General features: G+C 43.3%; 2 protein-coding genes across 3 annotated transcripts in view; one reads left to right on the forward strand and one right to left on the reverse strand.

Moving 5' to 3' along the window:
• The window catches only part of LOC143359454 (sex-regulated protein janus-A), a 92,578-nt gene that overhangs the window by 4,252 nt on the left and 63,488 nt on the right, over positions 1–24,838 (reverse strand). The gene's annotated exons all lie outside the window — the stretch shown is intronic.
• The window catches only part of LOC143359453 (phosrestin-2), a 65,285-nt gene continuing 61,720 nt past the window's right edge, over positions 21,274–24,838 (forward strand). For both annotated transcript variants that reach the window (XM_076797381.1, XM_076797382.1), the window contains exon 1: positions 21,274–21,748. The gene's annotated coding sequence lies outside the window, so the exon portion shown is untranslated. The remainder of the gene's footprint in view (positions 21,749–24,838) is intronic.

The following is a 24,838-nucleotide window of genomic DNA, read 5'->3' on the forward strand; positions in this document are numbered from 1 at the left end:
AATAAAGGTTTAATTGAAATCAAACCTTAAACTCGTGGAGACCGCCGTTCATTTTACGCTAAACCTGCCAAGCATCAACAGTACTGTGATTTCTCTATATACATGGTGGTCCACGCAACTTGCACACCTATATAACTTCCAAAGGATGCGTTGCACGAAAAAGTTTTGTATACAGAAGTTGCATGGTCTGAAGGGGTACACATTTTAGTGTATTTTTTTTTTACAGGTCGAAGTGTTTCGGAGATTTGAAGGTCGACTTTGTTTTTTTAAATGAAATACAGGTAGCCCTCCTACAACACGGTTTCGCTATAACAACTCCTACGTCACGGCTACAATTAAATTAAAGTTGCGTTAAATTAAAATAATATTTTTTGTTTTGTATTGTACATACATTTATATTTATAATAAAAATTAAGTTGTTTATGTAGAATTTAAAAAAATATTTGTTTTTAATGTTTTCGGATCGTAACCCCTCTTTTTGTACTGGCTCTGGGTCTTATACAACACGGCATTTTTACTACTATAAATTACTATAGTACTATATTTTTTATACCAAAATATAGAAGAATGTCGAATTGTGAGTAAAAAAGTATTGACCTCCATTAGCCCTAAACCTAATAATTAACGAGTAATTTCACTTTATTTCCTGAAAATTTTCTTACAAAGAAAAGAAAAATCATTTCATTTTCTTTTTATTTTTCTAACCTGATATTATGCGAAGAAAATTTTCAGGAAATAAAGTGACATTACTCGTTAATAATTAGGTTTAGGGCTAATGAAGGTCAATACTTTTTTACTCGGAATTCGACATTCTTCCATATTTTGGTATAAAAAATATAGTATTTCATTTAAGAAAACAAAGTCGACCTTCAAATCTCCGAAACACTTCCACCTGTAAAAAAAAATAAATACACTAAATTGTGTACCCCTTCAGACCATGCAACTTCTACATACAAAACTTTTTCGTGCAACGCATCCTTTGGAAGTTATATAGGTGTGCAAGTTGCGTGGACTACCCTGTATGTCGTCAAGGTCTGGATGATAAACGTCGCGGAATTATCCCCATTACCGCGGGGTATACCACGTGAGAGGCCTCGAAGCTCGAGAGGCCCGTGTTGTTGACATACAGTGTGTCCCACAAGCTCTGACCACTTGAATATCTTGGTTATTTCAAACCATACGAGAAAATGTTACGTTTTAGGACAAATACACTTTGGTACTTTTATACTTAGAACACGCCAATCTACCGAAATCGAACATAAAAAATTGGACATTCCACATAAAAAACAAAGGTGACCTCTATATCTTCTCTACGCTTCCACTAGCAAGAATATCATTAATACCACATTATGTAGTTTCTTAAACCCTACAACTTCTGTAAGTAACATTTTCTCGTATTCTTTAAAATAACCAAGATATTCAAGTGGACAGAGCTCGTGGGACCAGGGCCCGCTCTAGGGGTGGGGGACAACCCGGGCATTTGCCCGGGGCGCCAAAATTTAGGGGCGCCATTTTGGCTTTGGCTGTAAGTGTGAGAAAAATAATGATGTTTTAAATATTCAATTAATAGAAAATTTCAGACTACCCTTGCCAGACAATTTTGCTAAAAAACAAACAGGTCATTTTGTTCAGCGCGGTGCTTAGTGCTTAAAAAGGGGCGGCAATTTGTTTTTTTGCCCGGGGCGTCGTAACCGCTAGAGCGGGCCCTGGTGGGACTCACTGTATACGGAGAATTCACTGTATCTGGTAAATATTGCCTTATAAAAATGGCAGCCCAAAATTCAATGAGATTGTCCGTAATTTCCCATATAATAAATGCTCGGACAGTGACATTCATTCCACTATTTTCCCCAAATGAATTTTCATATTCTCAATAGTTTTAAAATATAGAACCGGTCATTCCGACCGTGATAGGTTTCCTGTCAAACAACAAGATATTTAATTTATTTTGGCCACGCCGTAGTCACACTCGTAAAATTGTTTCTTCGTTTCTTTTTCGTTAGAGAACCTTTGGAATCGGCCAGCATACTTTCCGTGGAAATTGCTCGAGCCGTCGCGAGAGATTCTCGTGTAGCTGTTCCCGAGTCGTGTGCAAAGCAGCTGGGTCATAGTCATCGATTCCCGGCGCGTCACTTCCGGCAGAAGTCGAGGCTTTCTTCGGAAGTTGGCGACGTTTGTTCGCGAGCTCGACGCCCCGGGACGCGCAGACATCTCATTATCGGCTGTTTTCGCGGACGATCGCGAACCCCCGCGACTCTGAATAAACTCGGCCGCGGACGCGATTGTCGAACTTCCCGGGACTGCTTGTGCACGTACCAATTCGCCGGGAAACTTGTCCGGGAGCCAAACCTCTCTCGGGGAACGCCTCGACATGCGCTTCGATCGGGTTAACATGACTTCTTTGCCGTTCCGCGGATTAAAATGTTAGCTCCAGCGCCCCCGAATTGTCAGCGTCCTGACTCACTACCCTGAGTGCTCCGGGTCTCCGAAAACCTTCGACGTTGCGATTGGTCCGCGGATTTTACACGTTAGTGACTGGACCGTGGCTCTTTATGCCGAATAAAAATTGTCCGACTGCGAGAAGACATTAAAATTTCCTTTTCTTTTTGGACTGATTTGAACGTGTTCTCAATATGCTCTCGAATATCCCAAAAATCGTTGGAATAATTACCATAAGTTTGTCGAATAAGATCGTACACGATACTGCACCTGAACTCGTTTTAAACAGCAAAGCCTCTAGCTTAATGCCCCTTGATAGAATTTTTCCCAACGCGGCCGCATTAAAGCGAGAAAAATTGTTTAAACTCCGGTTGACTCGGTAAAATTGTTTCGAGGAAGTCTTCGGGGTTTCCCCTCGGTGTTCCCACGTAAGGGATCCCTTGGAAATAATTCGATTCAGGGACAGGGACGTGGAAGTTTTGTCCTTCCGAACAAGTCGGGGCTAGACTGGGGTGCGAGTTTTTTCCGCGGACGAAGTTGTAATGGTTTTATCGGCGATTCTCGGCGAGAATTTAGTGCTCCTACGGTTGAGAATAGGCAGTTGGAATGTGCCGAGCGATCTAGGAAGGCCGACGACGATCGCCGGGAATTTTTCCCGGCAATATTTCACGCGGAGATCGAACGCTTGCCAGATCCCCCCGGCGAAGGGTCGTCGAAGAGGGTCGGCAGAATGGCCGAAAGTTCTAGGGTCGTGCCGCGAATTTCTGCGAGCTCTTTTCCGCAGAAATGGGAATTCGCCTCGCGGACTCTTCACGAGCCGCGATTCCTTAAGCGGCGCAGACCGCCGCGAAACAAAGCGAAACAAACGAACTTCGCGGAACGTTCGCAGAGTTAAACTGCAACTTTAATTCGAGGAATCTCGAAATGAGAGAGGGATTACGCGAACGACTGTACCGACAGGATTTTTGTAAAGCAGCCCCGAAGGAGGGGATACGTTGATCTATTGTGGGGCGCCTTTGTGCGAGCGAACAGGATCTCGGCCCGAAGTCGTTCGCATCCTTGTCTGTGTGAGACCAGGGCTGTCTCTTGAAACGTTGTCGCTCGATTAACCGATTTGAATGTCTCCTCCTCAGGGATGATAGTGTTCCGGTGCATAGGGTCGAGCCGTGAAATTTAATAATACTTACAGGCGGTTGAATCGTGATGCGAGCACTATAGTTTAACGCTAAACCTACCAAGCATTAACAGTATCTGGTAAGTATTGCCTTATAAAAATGGCAATCCTACATTTATTAAGATTGTACGTAATCTTCATTACAATAATTGCTTGGACGAGGAAATTTATTCCATTATTTTTCATAAATGGATTTTTATAGTTTCAAAGATTCTAAAATATAAAACCGGTCATTTTGACCGTGGTAGGTTTAGTGTTAATCTCTCTAGCTGTTTTTAGACTTCACTGTTTTTCGTAAATTGAATAAGTTCCCATAAGTGACCTTGAATAAGTTCTCGCTGTTTCTTCAAAAATGGCAGTAGCAGTACCCCGTTCGTGGAATTTCGAACGGTAACACACATGCAAGGCAGTAGTGTATCTAACCTTAAATTTCAGTGTATGGTAGTTCACTTTAGTGTAAACAAAGTAATTTTTTCTTAGTTCCGAAAATGTCTATTTTTGTGCCAAATAAAGTGTATTTGCGGGGAATTTTATTGCACTACTTTATTCAAAAGAAATCTGCAGCTGAAGCACATAGAATTCTTGTTGAGACTTACGGTGACAATGTTTTGTCGGATACGACATGCAGAGACTGGTTTCGACGCTTCAAAAATAATGATTTTGAACTTGAGGATAAAGAACGTTCTGGCGCACCGAAAAAATTTGAAGACGAAAAGTTGGAGGAATTCCTCGATCAAGACCGATGTCAGACGCTAGCAGAACTTGGAAAAACATTACAAGTAGATAAGTCAACTGTTTCAAAACGTTTAAAAGTTTTAGGAATGATCCAGAAGCAAGGACATTGGGTACCGTATGAATTGAAGCCGAGAGTCGTCGAACGGCGTTTTCTCACGTGTGAACTACTGCTTCAACGGCAGAAAAGAAAAGGTTTTTTGCACCGCATCGTGACTGGCGATGAAAAGTGGATACACTACGATAATCCAAAGCGTAGAAAATCGTGGGGTAAGCCCGGCCATGCATCAACATAGTCTGCAAAACCAAATATCCATGATTCGAAGCTTCTTCTCTGTATTTGGTGGGATCAGCAGGGTGTAATTTATTATGAGCTGCTCAAACCGAATGAGACTATCACGGGGGAGCGTTATCGACTTCAATCGATGCGTTTAAGTCGAGCCTTAAAAGAAAAACGGCCGCTATACGAGCAGAGACACGACAAAGCGATTTTGCTACATGACAACGCTCGGCCTAATGTTGCAAAACCAGTGAAAACCTACCTGGAAACGCTTCAATGGGAAGTTCTACCCCACCCGCCGTATTCACCTGACGTAGCCCCTTCTGATTTTCACCTATTCCGTTCGATGGCACATGGCCTAGCTGACCAGCGCTTTCATTCTTATGAAGAATCTAAAAAATGGATCGATTCTTGGATAGCCTCAAAAGACATGTCGTTTTTCCGACGCGGAATTCATATACTGCCAGAAAGATGGGAGAAAGTGGTCGCTAGTGATGGGCAATACTTTGAATGAAATGTTTTTGTTCCTTATAATTTAAATAAAGCTTTTATTTTGTAAAAGAAACAGCGAGAACTTATTCAAGGTCCTGATACATCCCCTAAACTTTCATGAACTACTCAATTTTGATTGAATAATTTTTATTTGGACCGTTCCTTTGTCTAATATTCCAAACGTCTGTTTTCCCGATGAGTTCGGACCTCGCGTTTCGACCACGTCAGAATTAAAGTTGGTCGATGCGGGTGCGGTCGAAAAATTTACGGGTATCACGAGGACACAAAGAAGCGTATCGCGGGTGCAACGACGGGGACGGAAACGTAATAAGAATCCTGTTCTCGGCGACGACAGAGAATTACTGAACGGTTCCGGCCACGGGTTATTAGGGGACGGATCCTTCTCTCGGTTTCTTTCCAGCAGCGCAGAGCGCCGGGAGCGTCTTGTCTGGCTCGCAAATTTATTTCGCAGCGGAGAAAACGTCGGATATCTCGAAATTATCTGTAACAAGGATTACAGAAAAGTAACCGGTCCTCCGCCGGTTCTGTTACCGGTAATTGAACGATTACGCGAGCACCGAGCGGTACAAAAGAATTGAACGCCCCCGCGATTTCTATTCGATTCGGTCACGTGACGATCCCTGCGGATCGGGAATGATTCGGGACACGCGATTCAACCACTTCGGACAATTACAGGATTCGCGTTTCGTCGATTAGCCACTCTGGACGAGAGATGGTAGCGTCCACTCCGGCACCGTCGTGCTCTGTGTGTATGTGTGCGTGTCCGCGAATTTATTGTCATCCCCCAGGACCCGTGGATCGATGGATCTCTCGGTGTTTCGAGCCCCCGACAGCTTGTTGGTTGGGTGAAATTATTTCTGCTATACGAATGATGGTAATACTATAGTACAGAATGTGCGTAGTAATAGTTAGAGCGTTTACTCGATATATGTCCAAAACACGGGTCTATCCAGGGACATGTATCGGCCAGGAGATAATATTTCGATCCACGCCGAACGTAGAAAAGGACAGCTCGGTTCATAGCGTCTCACAGGGTATAATTCTGGGTCTTTTATCAACTAGGCATTTGGGACATATACAGTCGGGGAGAAAAATAAGTGGACACCCCCACACCATTAATGATCCACCGCCTTTAACTGTGGGTGTAATAAATGAGCTTTGAGCTTCTTTTTTAACTGCCGCAACTCAAATTTACTTTCGTCGCTCCAAATTATATTTTTCCGAGCTATTACGCGGTAACTTAATTTCTTACAGCAGTCCGATACAATTAAATGGCGAATTTCATATGAAATTTCTTTCGTTTCTGGTATTCTGCAATTATTGTATAAATGTGCTTATTTGTACGAAGCCTGGATTGGTACTCATAAGATTGATGGTGATCACTGCATGTAAGCGTGACCTGTGCCTAATGTTAGTATACATTTCTTACCTCACAATAACATTATAACCAAGTGTCCACTTATTCTTGTCCCCGACTGTATAGAGTAAACACTGTATACAGTATTTAAATTTAGACTCACGGTTCTAGGTTCCAGAATTAACGCGTTACACTCGAGCACTGGTACTCGTCCGGACATTCTAACACGTTGTGTACTAAATATTAATCTTCAAACGCATTTCCTAACAGCAGCGGCAATATTCACCGGTGAACCATCAGGTCGCGCCAACGTAATCAAATTACGCCATTGCTATCTGAAAACAGATTTTCCAGGTTCTTTTTGATGTAGCGCGATGCTCCAGAAGCCGGTTAAGGGCCCGGGGTTTTTAATTAACTTTTTAATGACTTTTTAATTAATAATTTCCATTCACAGCCTTCATACACAGACTTAAGATCCGTTTTGGTCCTGATCCGACGAGTCTGTGACTAAACTTGTCACATTTTTTGCTCTGTATTATCGATATTAGTTCTTCAAGTTTTTGGCTTTATTTCGCAGAGAATCAAGACAAAATATAGCTCAATTTGTAGCTGGAGATATTTTCTAGTGGGCGGTGCTCTCGATTTCATCCAGAAAGCTCATCCAAAGGCATAAAAATGCTTGGATTCCACGGGACGCGCATCGTCAAATTTGGCATAATTCTATCGCTTATATTACCAAATATCTGCATAATCTCGTCAGCTCATGACCAGCGCGCCCTAGATCGGACCTTCCTCTTTCGAACGAGCCCTTTACCAGCGACAAAATATTCTTATTTACGGACGAAAACTTGAGGCACGTAAAACCATTTTTTGACGGTAATGTAGTCACTCTACCTTATCGGGAATCTACGAAGACCGGACCCTTAAAAATACCGATTAAAAATCGTCCCGCCATTTTTGCAGCTGAATCAATTACAACAAGAGATTGCGTCGCAAGACGTGCCATCGCTCAGAGAAAAATTCATGGAAATTGAAAAAATTTTTGCAGCCTTTACACGAAATGGCCCCTCTCAATGGGAGCAGAGGGATCGGGATTGATTTACAATGCTAATTGCTCGGAACCGTAAACTTTTGCACAGTCAACCAAAGTTTGCCGCCGCAAACAGAATTTCGAATTTTTTGAAATTTCTTTTTTGACGGTAATGTAGTCGCTCTACCTTACCGCGAATCTACGGAGACCGGCCCTTAATAGGTTTCCAGTAGATGAAGCGTCGATATCGAATCGTGTCTCGCATTGACTTCGACTGTTTTCGAGAGCCGGGGAAGTTCACGAACGTTCCCGGACATTCCCGAGGCTGGTATCGCGGTTATACGGTTCCCGATAACAAGTACGATCCCGGATAAGAGGGGATCGAGGGAACCTGCCCTCCCTTATCGTTGTCGAAAATAATTAGGGGATACTCTGTGGCGAGAACACACCGGTTCGATAGGGGAGGGGGATCAGAGGGAATCTTCTCGCAAAGATGTTCGCGTGTCCCAGCTGGCCGGCCGGGGCAAATTGCCCGCGGCAAGCTACGTAATCGCGGGCACACGTGGAACGATCAAACATCGCGAGCCGCGATCGATGAATTGTGGGGGTGGCACAGGTGTTCCCGGGGTGCACCGGAGAATTGGCCCGATAATTGCTTCCGCGAGTCAAAGTTCGCCGTGGCACGACACCCGGTGTGATCTTCGGCTGGAAATTTCACTGTCGACGCCGCCCGACATTGTCGATCTACCCGGGCAGAATGTCCACGCGATGGTCCATCCGAAATTCGTCGTCGATGCAGACCTCGTTTTTAATTGGGTTTTTCTTTGTGAAACGTTTGTCAACGTGACCGTGACATTTTTCTGATTGATACGAGTCCGAACACGACATCGTTCGGTGCATTATTTCCTCGTTTAAATCGCGATCTAGTGGAACCTCGATTATCCGAACCGATGCCCGAACTTTCCATCATCCGAACACATGTTTCAATTACTTCCAGCTAGTTCACAATCACCACTGCATCCAATTAAGTGTTCGATCATCCGAGCACTTTCAATCATCCAGGATCAATGTAACAAGTAAAAAATTGTTGTAGAGTTATTTTGCTCGTTTAGAGAGTTAAACGACGAACTGTGACCAATTAAACGTCCAATTAAATACGATCCGAACTGTGTCGTCGTTTGGTATCGTCTTCGGTCAGAAAAATGTCACGAACACGTTGGTAAAAGATTCAAAAAAGAAATAAATAAGAAAGGAATCAAGTCATAATAACATCATTAAAATTGTCTGAAAATAAATACGTTTGTATTGGACAGTTATAGATGCAAAATTTGTTTTGTTGCTACTCCGTAACTTTTTATGCAAGATCATTTAAACAAATGGTACCTGTATATGTGTTTATAAAGGGGACGCGTCGAAATGACGGAATTTTAATATTTTTAATTCACCATTATATAATATTGTGAAGATCCATCTACGTGGAATTACTCAACAAATTTATTTCTCTGGGTATATATTATTTAAAAAATGGCTAAAAACTTGGACGGGCTCGTTATTCTTATTTTTATAAAGCAATATAAAATACTCGGTTTTAGTGCTGCGTAAAGCTGGTATTAATAAAGTGCTTGTACTACAGTTTCAGGTGCAACGAATAGGTGTTCAGTGGGCACGCGGAAACAATACTCGAATCGAACAGGAGCGAGGGAGGAGCGCAGATTGGCGAGCCAATAATATCGATCGATCGTGTTCCGGTAACTGGAGCGAATCTGGCGAAGACCATTACGTTGCCAGCCCCTTTTTTCACGGCACGAAATCCGCCCCGTACAATCCTTTCAAAAGGATCGAACCAATCGATTCGTCCCTCTCGAAGGTCCCGCGGACTCGCGAGTATTCCGCGAGATGAGGCGCGCAGCCTTCGAGAGCTGGTGAACCGGTTCAAGGTTTACGGACAATTTCGCCGTCCACGAGATTACTCTTTAGAATCACGCGAACCCCGAGCTTTGTCGGGAATCGGCCCGTATCGAACCCGATCTGCTTTTCCGTCCATTTCCTCGCCTGTCTTCAGCTCCCGCACCACCCTCGACCAGAGATGCGACCATCGACTACGTCTTACACGATGCTCGACGATACATCGATAATATCGTTGAAATATCGTCGAGGCAAATTGACCCATTGCACTCGGAGCTATTTTCCTTTTGAAACGACATTTTCCGACCTAGAATAATCTCATTTTAACCTTCAGCATTCGAATGGCGACTGTAAGGCGCCACTAAAAATTGCTGTATCATTATTCAAAATATTTTTTACTAAACATTTCAGTATTGCACGAATAAATTTCGCCATTTTCGTATGTATAACACGAAAAAAAAATATATGGAAGGGTCATTTTCTAGGTTGGAAGAAATGTTTTGTTTCGGAGTTAAAATAGCTTCGAGTGCAAAGGGTTAATCATATGGAGCTGATGCAATTTACGCATACAAATGTTTAGTAATTTATTAACTCTCCGAAGCTGGGGTCATTCGTGACCCGACGCGGTGGGGACAAGCTCGAGGTCAATATGTACAATTTTATTCCGATATGAGACGAAGCTTTTTATTTGGAAATAAGAAAATCGCTATCCCCTCTGCGTCTTCTTCATCCGAAATACGTCGAAAGCCGGTCCCCGGTCGTCGCCTTATATCGAAAGAAAACTGTAGTGAAATATCGGCGTGGGTCAGAACCAGAGGTGGGCAATATTTGGCGAAATAAATATTTCAAGTACTATTTGATATTTTACAGTAAAATATTTTAGTAAAATTTTAATCTAAACCACGAAATAAAATATTTTTATTTCAAAAATCTGAGTCATAAAATAAAATATTTCCAGTCAACAATCTAAAAGAGAAAATATAATTTTTTATTTCAATAATCTGGCATAAAATAAAATACTTATATTAAATACGAACCATTATTTCCAGCAAGAATATTTAAAATAAAAGGAATAAAATATTTCGAGATGAAATCCAAATATTTTTAACACTAGAACTACAGGATGAGTCAAAATGACTCGCTCCTAATTTTTTCTTTTAAAAATAATGAAATTATAAATGTGTTTTCATGAGAAAATTTTTTTATTTTCTCTATCGAAATAGAAATTTAAACACAACTGGTACGAAATCTAAACTAATGCAATTTTGTTGTTATTATAAGGCAATGTATGCCAGTTGCATTTACTGCTTGGTAAGTTCTAGTATTAATATTCTTCAGATAAAATACTATTTTGAAATAGTATTTCAAAAACTGATTGCATCGAATAAAATATTTTATTTTCAAAGTTGTACGCATACTTTAAAATACATAGGATTATTTACTATTTACTATTTAACACATTAAGTGCCAAATATCGTTCCCAGAGATTCTTACAAAATCAGGGTAATTTAATTAATAAAAGCGAAACTCGAAATTTGAAATACATTATAGAGGATGCTGTTTTAACCCCATTGAATTTTTGAAGATCTTAATAAAATTCAGTTTATCTGGATACGTCACAATAAAAATGAATGTCTAAACCTAGTCAAAAATCACTGTCAGTCATATGGCAGTTAGTGTGTTCAAATACTATTTTATCCAGCAGTGGTCAGAACTCGCAGGAGTCCTGGGGTTAAATACAAATCATGCACCGACTCAACGCTAATTGATGTCCGTCCTAGGAGCAAGCAACCGTTGCAATGCATCGACGGGAGACAGGAGGACAAGTTCCAAGAAATAGTATCTCCTCGGCAGATTCAATGACACGAGAAACGAAAAATCTATACAGAGGTTCCCCTATAGTCCCTCGGTTCCTAAAATAAAATCACCCCGACGCAGGTTGAACCTTCTACTCTCTCTCCCTCTCTCTCTCTCTCTCTCTCCCTCCCTCTCTCTTTCCCTTTGATAATCACCGAAGAGAAAGAGCGAACGTCAATTTCGGAGAAGAAAGCCGCAACTCGGCCAGCTTCCCTAGAAAGGGGCCTGGCGTTTCGTGGATTCTTTTTCCATTAACCGCGACCAATCGCGTCGTTCTATTTCCGCGGCATGGTTCCCTTTGCTAATTAGAAATGGATCCTGCAGAACGTCGGATGTGCTCGTCGAACCGCAGTCGCGTCTTAATTTCCGGAACCGTAGGCCGCGCAGACAGTCCCCGCCTCAAGGACACTTCTGGCTTTGTAATCGGACGATACGGTATCCCGAACTCGTCCCGGGGTAATGAACTTGAGGACAATGATTATGCCGCCCTAATTAACATCCTCCCCCCCCCCCTCTCTGCCGCGACTCAGGCCCCCGTCGATAATTGGCGCACGCGTTCGAAGAACAAAGTCGGCCAAGGCGCAGCGTGATCCGATCGCTTTTGCTTGTCTTGTTGGAAATCGTTTTAACCTTACGGTGGAACCTCGTTTATGCGAATTGGACGGGAAGTAACGAGACCAATGAAACGCAGAAGTTGTAGGACTTGGTTTCGAATTTATTCGTTGGAACGATTGGGAACAATGCGGTCCGCGGCGTGAGAGGATAAGTTAACGTCCAATGAGATTCGAACGTTCTGACATTTTGTCGAAACGCAGAAAATGGCGGAAATTTTATGCAAATTAAAAATTTTTCCTTTGATTACAAGGTGTGTGCACGGAAATTCGTTTCATAAATAAACGGCCGAGTAAACTGCGCGCTAAACTAAATATTTTTGCTACTCTATGTCACTCAGTTTTTTCTTGCAAATGCAGAAAATCCGCAGACCAGTGATTCACAAGCGGTCTGTGGATTTTTCTGCAAAATGAAAATGTTTGAAGTGGATCGCAAGCTAGACGAAGATGAATTTATTCGTTCGAGAATTTTAGCTGGTCGATAATTATTTTGCTCATTAATCATTTTTATATGTTCACAATTGTATATCGCCATTGTTAAACTCTTTTAATCTTTTTACTGGTTCGAGTTACACCTGCCCATTTTTGTCAGAAATGCATAAAATCCGCAGTCTGATAATAACGTAAAGGTATTTTTATGTCATTCAAACGTCCCCACAATTTTATTTCCATTTTCGTTATAAATGCAGGAAATCGGCAGTCTATTAGCAACAGTGTTATTTTAAAATCTGCTTGCGTTTGATTTTTAAATCCGTCACGAACGTCAACGAACGCATTTAATTCAGAGCGGAAAAGTTGAACCCATCGCGGAACGCATTTTATAAACAATAAACAATGAAATCGTTCCTGCCCAATCCGCAAATTGAATTTTCAGCAATCTCGCTGACGGGTCGGACTGGCAATTTAAAGGGTTATATATTCGTGGCGAAGGCTTTATACTCGCAGAATATGGAATCGCGTTTCGAGGAAAGTGCGCCGCATACATACGTTCCCGAACTGTTCGCCGATCCTCCAGGGATTTTATTCCTCGATAGAGTCTTTGTTTCTCCGATCGTTTGTTTACGTCGCGATCTGCGACAATTGGAGGAAGACCATGGCACGCATTGTTTCGATCGGCTTTAAATCGGCATCGTAAATCCCCTCGAGCGAACCTGTCGGAGGAATCACGACCGTAAAACCCGAGTCGCGTCGGGATCGAGTCGGCGAGGAACAAAAACCGAAGCCTTGGCCGATTCATCGGTATCAAATAAATAAATTGCGTATCGAGTTTCGCGAGGTCGTTACGAACGCAAAGCCGCGGTCTTCCGGTCTGCGGTGGAGACTCAATCGTCGAAACATCCTCCAATATTTATAACCGCCGTTTAATCAGCGTAATTAATAAAAATAATCTAAAAGTCCTATTCCACTATCTCCAATTTAAGAAATTAACCCTTAACGGTCCGGAAGTATTTCAAGTTTACTTCCCAGCAGCTCCGGGCTATTTTTCATACGAAGAGAAACTGTGGACTCCACATTTTTATATCAAGTATAGAAAGGAAAATATTTATATTTTACTGTACATATACAGTGAGTGTAAAAAGTATTCGTACACCTCTTGTAGGCTTAAAAAACCATGTATTTCTCTATTTAATTGCACACATGTTTATAAAACGAAACATAATTGTAATTGTTATATATTTTAACTACATACTGTCATATAAATATACTTGAAAAAAGTTTAACGTTAACGAAAAAAATTAAAAAGTACGAGAAGTGTCTCTAAATTGGCGCGCAAAAAGTATTCGTACAGGTACTAGAATGCACTTGAAAGGCGTCCGATTGTTTATATTATGGTTTAGCGGGACCCGACAAATAATCAGACAGAGTCTTTGATGCACAGTCTTGTGGCAACCTTCTGCAAAACCAGTCAATTTTTGTAACATTCGGTAAAATGGGTCGTAAAGGTAAGGAAACAAGTGAGACTGAAAGAAAAATTATTATACAACTGCATAATCAATGCAAATCATTGCGAGAAATAGCAAAAACAATGAATAGGCCACATAGCACAATACAAGGAATTATAAATCGATACGGTGAACGAAAAACCAATAAAAGTAAAGCGAAATCTGGTCGACCTCGAAAACTTAGTTCACGCGATGAACGTTTTATAGTGCGTGAAATAAAAAAAAATCCTAACATTAGTGCCCCTAAGATCGCTGCTGAGCTTGCAAACAACGCTGGAGTAAGTGTATGTGCCAGCACTATTCGTAATTGTTTACGAAATAATGAATATCACGGCCGAGTTGCTCGCAAGAAGTATTTCGTAAATGCCGCAAATAGAAAGAAGAGACTTGATTTCGCGAAAGATAATATTAATAAGCCTATCGAGTTTTGGCGAAGAGTCATATTTACTGACGAAAGTAAATTTAATGTTTTTGGCTCTGATGGCAAGTGTACAGTCTGGAGGAAGAAAAATACAGAGCTACAAAAAGGAAATCTACGTCCCACAGAAAAACACGGCGGAGGTTCGGTCATGGTTTGGGGTTGTATGAGTGCTGCTGGAGTGGGGTCATTACACTTCATCGAGGGAATCATGGACCACAAAATATATCTAAACATATTAAAAAACCATATTGTAAGTAGTGCAGAAAAAATAGGTCTGAAAGACAACTTTATCTTCACTCAAGACAATGACCCCAAACATACAGCACGCAACACAAGAGAGTGGTTGCTTTATAACACACCACAATATTTGAAAACACCTCCGCAATCATCGGATATTAATCCGATCGAAAATTTATGGGATTTGCTTGATAAAAAAATCCGAACCCGGCATATTTCAAGTAAAGAACAATTAAAACTTGCTCTTCAAGAGAAATGGTGCAATATTACACACGAAATCACATCCAATTTAATGGATTCAGTGCCAAGAAGACTGGACGCAATTATACAGTCGAAAGGCTATCCAACGAAATATTAATTTAATTTATTTTCGCAAATTATAACACGTTTATTGCTAAATTTGTTACGTGTACGAATACTTTTTGTGTGCTAATTTTGAGAGACTTCAGACCGTTTTTAATATATCTCATTAACGTTAACTTTTCGTTAGTTTATTCATGTCATATTTTGTAGTTGAAACATATAATAATCGTAATTGTGTTTTTGTTTTATAAAAAAATGTACAATTACATAAAGAAATATATGGTTTTCTAAAACTATAGGAGGTGTACGAATACTTTTTACACTCACTGTAAATAGTAATATTTTTTTAAATTTTTGCCGCCATATATGGCGTCATTGGTCCGTTATGTCTGTTCACCCTCTGCATGTATATCCACAGTCTAGCAGCCGGTTTCAATTTTTGTCGCTTGAACGTGAACGATGACGAATCTACTGTGGTGGGAACGGTGCGTAATGTAAAAATTCTAGAAAGCGGAATAAAATCTGCATGTGTACATACAAACGCATGCACGTTATCCTGCAGTGAAATCTTCCCGCAGTCGAGGACGAAAGTCCGCAAAGACCGGAAGCAGACCCGAGCCGGGACTCTTCGGCCTAGCAACCGGAAGTCGCTCTCTGCCTTGTAGTTTTACCGTGTTTTGCACTTAGCGATTTACCCGGCCGTGCTTTTAGTACCCACTGGGAGAGCAGGAGAGATACCCCATCGATTTCTGGCAATTTCGAACTCGCACGTGTTACTGCCGATGTGGGAGCCACGGTTGACGATGGCTTCCCGCTGCCGATGCCGCGTGTAACGCCAACCAACACCGGAATGGCGGCTCTTATTTTAGTAATGGCCCGTGCGGCCGCGTTTACCATCGTTCGATCGCAAGCCTTCGAGCCTCTTCCCTGATCGAATTACCGGCCGATCGCGTGGGACGATTATTCATGCAACGACCGATCACGTTGGAAGAGACCGTTCCATGAACCACCGATCCCAGGGACGCTGTGCACCCATTGTCTCCTTTTCCATTCCACTTTTCACGTTTAAACGCATCAATGCGACCGTGCGTGAACATGAGATTTGCTCGCCCCATTTCTGTTTAATTAGTTTAGTTCTATATTTTACAATATTGCATGAATTATACGGGGTGCGGCGCGAATTAGTCCCCACGATTTTTCAGCCCCTTCGGATGGTCAGAAAAATGTTTCTTACCAAAGTTAATCAGTGTTTAACCCTTTGCACCCGAAGCCATTTTAACCCCAAAACGAAACATTTTTTCCGACCTAGAATATTTCCCTTCTGCATTTATTTTTTCATGCTATGCACACGAAAGTGGTGCAATCTACTCGTACAGTACTGAAATGTTTAGTAATTTATTAAATACAAACAAATTGAATAATGTACAAAATATTTTGAATAATGATACAGGAATTTTTAGTGGCGCCTTACAGTCGCCATTCGAGTGCTAAGGGTTAACCGACAAGAAATTGCTATATTTTAAATTTTAAAAAACAATCGATTTTCAACAAAAAATCAAGATCGCTGGCGTATCTTTTAATGGAACTGGGTATTTTTAACTTCGTGATATTGTAGGCGACGTCGAAAGGAATTCAACGGCCTGCTATACAATGACTCTCAGATGACCTTGAAAGATAATATCGCCATGAATCAATTGCCAGAATATTTGAAATATTTCGACGGTACGCAATAGCAACGCCTCGCATTTACAGGTAAACAAATGAACGGCTGCCTAATCGGACCATATTTTTACGATGGAATATTAACAGCACATCGATACATAGATTTTTTGCGATATGAACTTCCAACATTGTTGCAAGAGATCCCGGAAAACATCAAAGAAGATATGTATTTCCAACACGATGGCTGCCCAGCTCATAATGCTGCAATTGTAAAATCATACTTAACTACAGTTTTTGGGGATCAGTGGATCGGAACACATGGTCCAATTCGATGGCCAGCTCGCTCTCCGGATATGACCCCTTAAGATTTTTATCTTTGGCGATATTTACAAGCGATTGTGTATGAAAGACCTGTGGATAATGTGGAAAATCTTAAAAAACGCATAATTCAAGCGTGTAGAAATGTAAAAAGAACTTCTCTAATGGGAGCTACACATAAGACTTTGTTACAAAGAGCAGAATTTTGCGTTACACAAAATGGGATGCAGTTCGGAAATTTAATTTAATTATTAATTAATTACATGCACACGTTTAACATTTGTGTTCTCAATGTGGCTCCGTATAAATTTGGTTTTTTGTGGGTTAAGTTCTGAAGCAATGTTTACGTTCATTTGCTTACCTCCAAATGCGAGGCGTTGCTATTGCTTACCGTCGAAATATTTCAAATATTCTAGCAATTGATTCATGGCGATATTATCTTTCAAGGTCATCCGAAAGTCATTGTATAGCAGGTCGTTGAATTCGTTTCGACGTCGCCTACAATATTATCAAGTTAAAAATACCCAGTTCCATTAAAAGATATGACAGCGACCTTGATTTTTTGTTGAAAATCGATTTCTTTTTTAATTTAAAATATTGCAATTTCTTGTCGGTTAACATTTTTCTGTCCGACCATCCGAAGGGGCTGAAAAATCGTGGGGACTAATTCGCGCCGCACCCTGTATATTCTGCATTATTTTGTAAATTCCGTCGGCCCAGATTTAGTCACCAGAAATTGAATAATTAATATTCTCGGTCAAAATGGACCCGAGCTCCGCCATCGAAGGGCCACAGTTCCGATTCTGCTAGCTCAGGTCATCGATCGAGATTGTCGTTTCTACAAGGCAATGCGCGTCAGTCACCCTTTTCTTCTGGCGCCAGCCTAATCTAAATTTAAATCTTGCGGCTCGGAAGAACACGGGGAGGAACGCGAGCGAAAAGACACGAGAAGCCCCAGAATATTCTGAATTTTCGCCAGACGTGCGAGCTTGAAAGGCTCGGAGACTGAAAAGAAACGGAGAGATCGACTTTTTCGACCGTCTAGACGGCCAGGTCGCCTTAAGCTAGCTCTGTTTCTCGTGTCAAGCGAGCGAGAGTTCCAGGAGGGGCCGCGGGGCGGGGCGGGGCGGAGCGGAGCGGGGAGGGCGGGGACAGGCAGACGGAAGCACGCACGATACTCGCTAGCGTTCACGTGACCGTGAGTCACGGGGGAGGGGCTTAACCGGTCGTCGCTCTCGCTGGTGGCCCTCCAGCCGCCGAATTCGCTCCGGCGAGCTGCAGCAGACGATGTAATAGCGTTCGAACGGTAGAATTTAATGAAAACAGCTGGGTCTCGAGTAATTTGTGTTGCTGTTTCCTTCTTGGCGTCCGCGGAGATCCATTTCCAATTTACTTAGGCAAACGTTCGGCGAAACATCTGCGTGCTCGTCCGACGTAATCTGCGGCTGCAGCTCGTCGATAATCAACAGACGGATCGGCGCGTGAATCGACGCGTACCTCACCTTCGGGGAGAACGCGGACGAGCCGATCGATGCTTGTCGATCAAACGAGATCCTCGAGAGGACGAGCGTCTTATCGGGGCGCGACAATGCTCGACGACTGACAAGCTCTATCCCGCGTCTACCGTCGTCGCCGAAGGCATTACCATAATTCCGGGGATTTCAGAGAGATTATTGCTCGGGGCGTTCCGTTAGAACTCCTCGTTAGACCCTCTCGCCTTCCGTCTCTTCGGAACCGAATGCAGTTTCGAAATTTCTCGGCGGCTGAGCACGTGTCCATTATGCGAGCACCTTTGATCGTTCTCGCTCCGTTCCGCGAGAGCTACCCGATGAATTATGCATGCCGATCGCGACCGATCGAGCTTCTCGACTTCGGAACCGAGAGGAACCGAGCGGAATGAAACGTGGCCGCGGCACAGGCAGGTTTGAAAAGATCCTCGAGCAGCGTTTCTAGATCGTTCACGGGACACCCGATTGCTCGCCCGAGTGGCGAGAACGCCTAGCCTAGTCGTGCCGCCGGCATCGATTTAATTATGCGCCGAGCGGCAAACGAAATTTCCCCGTGATTGAATTACGGTGTCGCGTTGTTGCTTTGAAAAGCCGCGCGTTTTACCGCCGCCCTTTCACCCTACCCTGTACACCGGAAGGAAAGCCGCGCGATCCGAGTTCGCTGGAGCACCGCGTGGAAACACGGTTTGTACAGGGTGTCAAAAAATTATATGTCACGGCCACCATAGCGTGATTCTACACCTACGATTTGGTGGAAATTGACGTAAAAAACTCCCCGCAAAATTGACCTTGACCTTGAAAATCAAGGTCAAAAAACAACAATTTGTTTTTGTTTAATCGTGTTCTACTGGTCATAACGATCAACTTTGTGAAAGAAACCATAGGTCGCATCTCAACCGTTCTCTTAAAAAATGATGTTGCATTTCTTATCATTTTTGCAGCTTCTTTCTTTCATTCTGTAGTTAGGGAAATAGGAGTATCACGATTATGATAATTTCATACCCAACGAGATAGCTTACTGATGGTACCCGCTGTATGATAGTACGCTATTTACTTATATACTGGCGGTGGATGTAAAAAATTTACAAATAAAGAAGCTGCAAAAATTATAAGAAATGCAATGTCATTTTTTAAGAGAACGGTTGAGATGCGACCCATGGTTTCTTTCACAAAGTTGATCCTTATGACCAGTAGAACACGATTAAAATAAAAAAAAAATGTTGTTTTTTTTTTACCTTGATTTTCAAGGTCAAGATCAATTGTGCGGGGAGTTTTTTATGTCAATTTCCACCAAATCGTAGGTGTATAATCACGCTACGGTGGCCGTGACACATAATTGTTTGACATCCTGTACAGCTGATCGAGAAACGATCGACGGGAATGAAGAATTTGGTAGGAAACGTTTGGTGTGTCCAGATTTTGAACGATATTTGATTCTTACCTCAATGAGATCCTGATGAGACGCCTGAGTTCACGTACTCAGAATTTTCCTCGTATTTTCGCCATATCGTTACTACCGACCCATAAACTTTTCCCTAAGGTCTCGTGATGTTACAGCAAGTCCCCGGAAGTTGACGCAAGCAACTTCAGTTCGCGCAATCACAGCTGACGCGTTTCGATATCGAACTTCCGTAAAAGTTTCCAGGCATTGGTCCAACGCGATAACCGTTGCAAAATTAATCGGCAAACGCAAGTTCAAGGGCCAGTCCCCAACGACATCGAAACGGACAGAACTTTCTTCTCTCGGGTTCATCAATATTTCCGCAACATCTCCGCGCGGGATTCGCTCCACGATCAATTTTTCAAACCCGAAGGTTTGGCTGGAAAACCAAAACACGAGGCCGGAGCTTCAAGGTCCGCTTAAAAAATTGCTCGAGCTTCTGGAGACAGGCTTCCCAGAGATCGGGGTTGCGCTTATGGGAGCAGAACCCCAGCGAGCCGAGAATATTGCGCGGCTATCCTTCTTCCAGCCAGCTGGGACCCTTCTCTGCTCACTCCGTGGATAATTATCGATTCGACGGATATAACGAAATACCGGGGACCGGTGTTTAGGCACGGCCTCGCATTTTCCACGATTTTTACTCGATCCCTCGGAGGCTGATCCCCCGAATCGTCCCGGATCACAAAACTCGGTCATCGAACGCGTTCAACGCGGAAAATTTCAAGCGTGAAGCTTACAAAAGCCGTCGCCACGGAGATGGGGAGCCAGCGACATCGAAATAACAGCTCTTCGATCGGTGCCGATTTTTTGAGTTTATGGCACGTTCGTCCTCAAAAGATTCGTCTGTTGAAAATCATTTTCCAGGACAGTTCTAGCGGTTGCAGTCGTTCGAACGGGTCGTTCGAACATGGTTCACGGTTCTATGGAGTTTTGCAGTTTAATTGCGGTTGGGTTTGACTATAACATCAACGAAATCATGAAAATTCTGAGTGGTACTATTGCCATCACCGGGGACTGTACGAATGGTTGCATTTATGCGTCGGTTCATCCTGTAAGTTGTGTCGTTTTTGCTAACTTTAAGTGCAGCGTAATGCTGGATGATGGCAAAAGTTTCTGTCCCATTTGAATATAATCTAGTGGCACACACAGGCAGAACATATGTGGTAAAATAACTTTGTATTTTGAGAAAATTCCTCTCAAATATAAAATTAGGGTTAAACAAATTTTAGTTGATGCGATAGCAGAGCACGTTCCGAAGGTTCCCGGAAAAGTTCAAGTCGATCGGTCAACTAGAACTTGAGATATCGTGGGAACCGTGTCGGAGAAAAATTGGTTCCGCGGGAAACATGCTTCGGGAACGAAAAATCGATTTTTCGAAAATGAAAATCTGCGAAGAAACGAGCGTTCCTCGCCTTGCGTTGCGAGACGAGTTCGCGACTCCGGGGGCGAGGACGCGACCGCGAGATTGTCGCGGGCACAACAGAGGATCGCAGGAGGCGTCGCGACGCCTGCGTCGGACGACTCAGTAGTCGGCGAGCCGTGTTGGACGACGGACGTCGGTAGTATCGTCGAGCCTTACCACTTGTTCGCGAGCTGCGATCGCCGAACCGCGTTCCTTCCTGAAGGAAACCGGCGAGAAATCGGTTCGTGGACGGTTCCGAACGTGTTCGGCGACTGTCCGAGCCCGCGGTGTGCATTTTACCGCGGATTTCTTCGTGTCGGGCCGGGTCGGGTCGGATCCCCGAGCGGCTACCTTGAATTCAGGCAAAGGATCAATCAGCGGAGCCGCAGGATCTTTGGAGGGAATCGAGTCAAGGTCGTGGTTCTCGGGATCGTTTCGAGAGGGGGGAGAGAGAGAGAGAGTGGGGAGAGAACAACGAACCCTCGGAAAGTTTGAAAACTGTGCGCCGCTCCGGGATAGTGATCCGATAAAGCACTTTCTCCGTGACCTGGAAACGGGTCGTCGCGATCGCGGGATTACCGTGTCGACTGAGATCGGCGTCCAGACGCGTAGATCGTAAGTAGATCGAGGGGACAGCGTACGGGACCACGTCCCAAGCGGAATCGATTGATCGCAATCGCTCCTCGGGAGGAACGGCTCGGATTGAACGCTGTAGAGGAGAACGTGTGGGGATCCCGGGGAAACTGATAACGCCGGGTCGAAGCAGCGTGAAAGACGAGTCGGAAATGTAGAAGACATTTTGTTCGCACAGCGATCGGTTGCCGAGACAATCGAGCTCGAAGTTGTCGACGCGACGGTGCTACTTGTTGTGCCGACGCGGCCGCGAACTTTCGAAAACGATTGTCCGCGAAACGGAGACGCGCGTGCGAGGAAATTGTATTCTGAGTTGTTTTACGTAGAATTGTTTATGAATTGAATTACGTAGAATTCTTTCCACGCTGTTTTTCCTGTTGGGATAATTAATCTCGAGACGAGCTCTTCAAAGAACCGAAAGCAATAACCAGACCGCGGAACTGTGCGCGAAATAAGAACTTTTAAGTGAGTTAGCAGAAGGTAAACAAGAATTTGTCTCTCCCTTGAATAATTTTAATTGGTCGGGAGTAGCGCGGAAATATTCTGCAACTCTTGTTATGCTTTCGCAGTTTCGTGTTTCACCGATTCGTTTTTGTCAGAAATGAATTAATTCTGTAGTACAGCAGAGTTACTGCGGATTTTACGCAATCACGGCAAAAACGAGTCAATCAAGCGCCGAACAGTGGAAATGTATCAGGAATTCAGAGATACTGTTGTATCAATAATTAATACCGTTACGGAAAGGAATTCTTTGTATCTGCAGACTTTTGCATAAAATTCCGCAGTTCAGCGGAAATGAGGACCTTCGCGCGGAACAAGGATCCTCCGCCTCGATTGCGACCGGAGTTAATTGGAGATTGATTTGAAATAATATGATCTCCGCGTGACGTGGGTAAATAGAAATTGATCGAAAATTATTGCGACACCGTTTCGGGACTCCTATGTGTTTACTGGTTGACAGACCACCCACTCGTTTGCGCACACACAAAATCCGCGGTCTAGTAACGCGAAGAATCAAACGGGATCACGAAATGAAATTCGAAAGGAATATTGGATCCGCAAAAGCAAACTCATTAAAACATGAAACATAATTTCGTTTCGCTGCGAGACGATCGAATTCAAAGGATCGTCCAACGCGCGGACGAATTGGATGTTATCTTGTCCGTTCATGGCACTCCGTTTCTGCTTACACTGTGCGACCACTACTAAAATTAATTATCTCGGGAACGGATTTAGTATTCCACATTTTCGATAGACTTTTCCACGTGGAATTGCTGGATTTTGGTTTCGATGACCAGTCTGCTACCAAACGCGTGTACACGGATTTCTAAAGTTGCCTTTCACTTGGACCAATTAATCTCGATCACTGAAAGCAGCTGCTTTGAAGACGCATTACGAATCGAAAGTAATAGCGAAGGTACTTCGAAAATTGAAAGGAAGATTGAATTTGCAAGAACAGACTCATTAAAAATATTAAACGCAACCCACGCTGTGTCGCCGAGATGATCGAAGGAAAGTCCACGTCCAAGTTCATGTTCGTTTTGATGCGCGAAACATTTGCAGAGGCGGCGATACAAATTGTCAAAGGAATGGCAAAAACCGGCCCTTCGTCTTTTAATTCGCGTCTTCGGGCGAAATCTTTATGAAGCCATTTTTTAAAATTTCTCAAAGGAACGACGAGCCGGCCTTCGCGTTTCAGTTGACAAAAGAGGCTGATCTTTGCGCGATATTCCCGTAAATGCATTCACGATTTTTCAAAGGAACGGCAGACCGTGCACCGACTAAAATGGGAGTGTCTTCGCGCCGAGTACTTTATGGCACTTTTTAAATCGTCAAAGAGACGAGAAGCCGACCTTCGTCCTTCCATTGACGAGACAGAAGTGTGTTCGCGCGAAATCTCTGTGCAGGCATTTTCTCCGGTCGTACCAATAAGATCGCACGCGTGCTATTGAATAGGTATCGCCTGACGCGTCTGTCCATGACCTACCGATTCTACTTCTTACAAATGCTAAGCGCGCGAACTTTTTCAAACTCGATTTTATGGAAAACACAGGGTCGTATGAACAAGTTTTATTTTCAACTTTTTGCGTGTAGAATCACCTCTTCAGTTACCGATTACTGGGCAAGGTACTGGAGTTAAATAAAAATTTTTGATAATTATTATAAAAATTGAGTCAATTCTAAGAAATAGAAGTGAAATAAAGATTCCTCTTTTAATCATTCTAATAAGTCGAAAATAACATACATCTTTCTTTTCAATTTTTTATTTGACCAATTCATTTTTACCATAAAATCTGTTATCCCTTTACCGTTTCATGTTCCACCCACTCGTTCTCGTCATAAATGCATAAAACCTGTTTTATCGGCATGTATACTCGTCGCAGCCACTGTATTAAGTCATTCGCCGACTCCCGACAGCGGAACCACGAATCAGGGAAATTAGGTGATTTCGGGGTCGGGTTGGGGAGCGTGTGCCGTCTTGTAATTCTGACAGCCGGGTGCCAGGGTCGCTAACTTTCGGAAGTTGGACGGAGCAACTGTTCTCCGGTAATCTTCTCGGAGTTAATTAATGCGCCGGTAATTAACTGCGGATTAATTCGACGTCACGAGCCCCGTGAGCGACGCGCGACGACGGCGGCGAGGAGGCCAGTCATTTATTCGTCGGACAGAATTACTCTAGTCTGATTATTCGGCTCGATGAATAGCCGAGTGGAGCGCCCGAAGGCTTGCGAAAGAAATTCGCGAAAAACGGTCCTCGGGTCTCTGCGGCGTTCGCGGTCGGTAATTTCGCGAGCGGTTTTTCGACGGGCTGGTTCTCATCAATTTTTCATGAGAACACCGCCTGTTTCCCGCTAGGAGGAACAACCAGACGCTTCCTTCCCGAAACGCGATAGAGGTTATCGATACCGACACCGATTTGCATGCGCCGGGTCTGCGCGGGTCAAACCTTGCACGCGAAAATGGCGAACCCCGAGGACGGAGGATTTCGGCTTGCGACGCTGCCAAACGCTCCGGAAAACCCAGCCGAAAAAATCCGTCGCCAAGACACTTTAGTTGCTCGGAAAAATCGAA

The sequence above is a fragment of the Halictus rubicundus genome, chromosome 12 (assembly GCF_050948215.1).
Source record: "Halictus rubicundus isolate RS-2024b chromosome 12, iyHalRubi1_principal, whole genome shotgun sequence".
Classification (NCBI taxonomy): domain Eukaryota; kingdom Metazoa; phylum Arthropoda; class Insecta; order Hymenoptera; family Halictidae; genus Halictus; species Halictus rubicundus.